The following is a 5,000-nucleotide window of genomic DNA, read 5'->3' on the forward strand; positions in this document are numbered from 1 at the left end:
AAGAACGGCCATGCACCACCACCCACCGAATCAAGAAAGAGCTATCAATCTGTCAATCCTTCCGGTGTCCGGGCCTGGTGAGGTTTCCCGTGTTGAGTCAAATTAAGCCGCAGGCTCCACTCCTGGTGGTGCCCTTCCGTCAATTCCTTTAAGTTTCAGCTTTGCAACCATACTTCCCCCGGAACCCAAAAGCTTTGGTTTCCCGGAGGCTGCCCGCCGAGTCATCGGAGGAACTGCGGCGGATCGCTGGCTGGCATCGTTTATGGTTAGAACTAGGGCGGTATCTGATCGCCTTCGAACCTCTAACTTTCGTTCTTGATTAATGAAAACATACTTGGCAAATGCTTTCGCTTCTGTTCGTCTTGCGACGATCCAAGAATTTCACCTCTAACGTCGCAATACGAATGCCCCCGCCTGTCCCTATTAATCATTACCTCGGGTTCCGAAAACCAACAAAATAGAACCGAGGTCCTATTCCATTATTCCATGCACACAGTATTCAGGCGGGCTTGCCTGCTTTAAGCACTCTAATTTGTTCAAAGTAAACGTGCCGGCCCACCGAGACACTCACTCAAGAGCACCCTGGTAGGATTGCAACGGGGTCCGCCTCGGGACGCACGAGCACGCACGAGGCGCGTCGCACGCCTTCAGCTCGCCCCACCGGCAGGACGTCCCACGATACATGCCAGTTAAACACCGACGGGCGGTGAACCAACAGCGTGGGACACAAATCCAACTACGAGCTTTTTAACCGCAACAACTTTAATATACGCTATTGGAGCTGGAATTACCGCGGCTGCTGGCACCAGACTTGCCCTCCAATAGATACTCGTTAAAGGATTTAAAGTGTACTCATTCCGATTACGGGGCCTCGGATGAGTCCCGTATCGTTATTTTTCGTCACTACCTCCCCGTGCCGGGAGTGGGTAATTTGCGCGCCTGCTGCCTTCCTTGGATGTGGTAGCCGTTTCTCAGGCTCCCTCTCCGGAATCGAACCCTGATTCCCCGTTACCCGTTACAACCATGGTAGGCGCAGAACCTACCATCGACAGTTGATAAGGCAGACATTTGAAAGATGCGTCGCCGGTACGAGGACCGTGCGATCAGCCCAAAGTTATTCAGAGTCACCAAGGCAAACGGACCGGACGAGCCGACCGATTGGTTTTGATCTAATAAAAGCGTCCCTTCCATCTCTGGTCGGGACTCTGTTTGCATGTATTAGCTCTAGAATTACCACAGTTATCCAAGTAACGTGGGTACGATCTAAGGAACCATAACTGATTTAATGAGCCATTCGCGGTTTCACCTTAATGCGGCTTGTACTGAGACATGCATGGCTTAATCTTTGAGACAAGCATATGACTACTGGCAGGATCAACCAGGGAGCTGCGTCAACTAGAGCTGAGCAGCCGGCCGCCCGGGAGTGTGTCCCGGGGGCCCGCGCGAACACGCAAGCGTCCGCTCAATTATTCTGCAAACAGGAGGAGGCTGACCTCCCCTGCACCATACACCTCGAAACCCTCTCAGGTCCCGGCGGCGCGCAGCGCCGTCCTAAGTACTTGGTCGGGTTCGAGAGAGGCGCAATCGCCCGGAGTTTGGCGAGTAGACGCTTTAGGTGCGACCACCCGTGCTCCCAACTGAGCTTGCCGCTGCCGACAGAGGCCCGGGAGCGTGCTGTCGTGGCATTGCCGGCGGGAGACAACACGCGCCACCTACGGTGACCGGCAGCTCCAACGCCAGCGCCACAGAAGGACAAAAGCCCCACTTGAGTGCCGAAGCGAACTCTCCCAGCACAGCGCACGCGCCAACACGTCCGCACAGCTGCGATACAAACCACCTGCGAGAACCGCAGAGGCGACCGAGCAGCAGACGGCGTCGCGGCGCCGAGCGCCGGGCGGCGGCGCATCCTCAGCGCACACAGTCCTCAATCGGACCAGCACACTGCAGATGTCCACCGCGCTTCGCACCGGGCCCGCGAGGACCTACTTTGGCCGCACGGCGCCGCGTGCAGGGTGCGCCGGCGCGCAGCTGCGCCGCCTGCCGCCTCCGTCGGCCGGCGCGCCTGCCAGTGGCCGCCCCCACCAGCCGGCTGTAGCGCGTGCGCCCACGCACCGCGCGGCCAGCACGCCGGGAGGCCCCCCCCTCACCGGCCGGGGCCGGTCCCACCCAGCCACCGCCGCGTATCGCTTCACACCCACATGCCATTCACGTTCGTGGGCATGGTGGGTATCGCTGAAACAACCGGTTGGTAGCTCAACCGATCGTCGCCATCACTGATTCACCTCTAGCGAGAACAACCGCACCACAACGGTTTACCAGTTGTTCATTTGCGTAACGTCACCAGCAAACGTAGGCGTCCATCGCCATTTGCAAATTCAACGATTGTTGCATGCCTGTGTCAGGTGTCACGACACACTATGTCTGCCCACATACACGCAACAACATGTGCACGATTCGCAAACACGTGGAACGTGGCCCCCGTACGTATGCGATGTCCATTGCGCGAACGACTGTCAACCGGCCTCTGTCGCATGTCGCAGATGTGGAACGCAGTGCACCATGCTATCACGGTGTGTGAGAAGAGACGACAACGTCTGACAACACGCGCCACTACATCAACAGACGGCTCATGCTGATCGCCATCCAGGGCATACCACACTGCAATCCAGCTCTTATAGGGAGACGACACGTAGCTGCGTGCACAACATTTGGACCGCATGGTTCGCCGTTGTTGGCGCAGTCGTTGTACGGTCACATGTACCACGATGTATCATTCAGTACATGAGGACCAATGTGCAGTACAGTGTGTGATTTGGACGTACAATATCAGCGGACAGTTGACACAGGCCATACCACAGCGTAGGCTAAGTGCTTCGCCATGCGAATGCCAATGAACAACTGCGAATGCCAATGAACAACTGCAAAGGGCATTGAGCATGTACGTCCTGCTGCCATCCACATTACAGTGTATAGCTGCAAGGTGTTTAACATGAAGCGATACACTGGGGACCGGGCAGTGCGAGTAGCAAACTATATTGCGGGGGTTGCAGTTAGGCAACACTACACTAATTTAACGCGTCGTATGACAATTACAGAGCAGGTTAAGGCCCAACGTGTGTTGGGTTAAGGCCCAACGTGTGTTGGGTTAAGGCCCAACGTGTGTTGGGTTAAGGCGCAACATAGGTTAGGTTAAGGCGCAACATAGGTTAGGTTAAGGCGCAACATAGGTTAGGTTAAGGCGCAACATAGGTTAGGTTAAGGCGCAACATAGGTTAGGTTAAGGCGCAACATAGGTTAGGTTAAGGCGCAACATAGGTTAGGTTAAGGCGCAACATAGGTTAGGTTAAGGCGCAACATAGGTTAGGTTAAGGCGCAACATAGGTTAGGTTAAGGCGCAACATAGGTTAGGTTAAGGCGCAACATAGGTTAGGTTAAGGCGCAACATAGGTTAGGTTAAGGCGCAACATAGGTTAGGTTAAGGCGCAATATAGGTTAGGTTAAGGCGCAATATAGGTTAGGTTAAGGCGCAATATAGGTTAGGTTAAGGCACAATATAGGTTAGGTTAAGGTACAATATAGGTTAGGTTAAGGTACCGTATAGGTTAGGTTAAGGTACAGTATAGTTTAGCTTAAGGTACACATTGTTGTAAGGAAAGGTGTAATGGGGGGGGGGCGGCCGGTCGGTTTGTTGATTGTGATAATAGTAAGTGGATGCCTGCGGCATCATCTGATTTGCCACGTCAGGATACACCTTTGGCTCATGACAGGCGGCGCTCCGATTCCATGCTTGTGGGAGACCTGTGTCTTTCATTCCTGCCATTGTTTGTGTGCTGTGAGAGGAGGCAGTATTGTGATGTTGGGTGCACCCCTGTGTAGGACATGTGTGGGTGTTGGTGGCTTAGCTGAGCAATGGTGGTTGTCGGGAGGGTGGGATATTCCGTTTTCTGAGTGGACCTCCCAGTCTGGTTATGACAGTGTGGATTGTCTCATGTGGCGGAGAGGATGCACTGGGTGTTGTTCCATGCTGGTGCTTACATATTGTCTGTGTGCGTGTTACAGGCGGAGAGTAGTGCGTGATAAGAGTGTGTGGCTGACGTGTGGTTGTGATTGTGAGCAGAGTCTTTCAGCATGTATACGGACAGTTGTATATATTATCTGTATTCTGATGGGTCTATCTATTACTAATCAGCGCCGTGTATACGTTTAATCCGGTTCCAGTCGAAACTGTTGTATCTCTGTACATTAGTGCCACGGCGAGCGCGCTATGTAGCTACTCGTCTCGGCAGCTTCCACCGGTGTATGGCAAATGATTATAAGCAATGCGTCGAGTCGTCAATACCGATAGTGTGACGTCGCATGTCTGGGGTGGGGGACGCTGCGCCCTTCCGGTGGGTCATGGCCTAGAAAGACGCTCCCCACGCAGGGGGGCTTGGACTGTCATAAACTCTTCCGAGTAATATACTTGCCGTACGTTTTTGCGACTGCGAGTGCAACGCCCACCGGTATCGACATGGATGGAGCGCCTCCTAGCTGACCGCTCAGCATCGGCATTCGTACAGAGAGCAACGCGATCGCGTCTCTAGCTCGTAACTGGTACAGCTCGCAGCTCATGTATAGGGACAGCGGGAATGTCGCATATTGGACATAACTCTTCATGACACGCAAGTTATAGGGGTGGATTGCACATTGCGACTGCGGGAAAAGTCCGCCGTTCGTCCGCTGGAGTTGCGAGTTCGGCGGTTGGGGTGGGGCGCCGGTGGAGTGATTGCCGGTCGACGATTTCGTGCGGCAGAGGCGCTGGCGTTGGGGTGCTGTGGTCGACAGAGGACGCAGGCTTTGTGGGTGGGGTCGAAAGATGGGCACTGTGGGCCCATCGCTGTCTTAGTCGGCTTGGCGTCTCATAGATGGCGGTATCGTCGTTGCAGGACGTCATGCTGCGGGAGACCTACAGATGGCGGTATGTTTTGTGGTGCGCTCGACATGGCGGACGTAGTGCATGT

The 5,000-nt window shown here is 54.5% G+C and overlaps 1 non-coding gene across 1 annotated transcript in view; it reads right to left on the reverse strand.

Annotated features, from left to right (window-relative positions):
- LOC124608783 overlaps positions 1-1,385 on the reverse strand; it is a 1,910-nt gene extending 525 nt beyond the window's left edge. The window contains exon 1 of the ribosomal RNA XR_006979351.1: positions 1-1,385. This exon is cut by the window's left edge and continues 525 nt beyond it. This is a non-coding gene — a ribosomal RNA (small subunit ribosomal RNA).
- Between the last annotated feature and the right edge of the window lie 3,615 nt (positions 1,386-5,000).

Source organism: Schistocerca americana, chromosome 3, assembly GCF_021461395.2.
Source record: "Schistocerca americana isolate TAMUIC-IGC-003095 chromosome 3, iqSchAmer2.1, whole genome shotgun sequence".
Taxonomy (NCBI): Eukaryota; Metazoa; Arthropoda; class Insecta; order Orthoptera; family Acrididae; genus Schistocerca; species Schistocerca americana.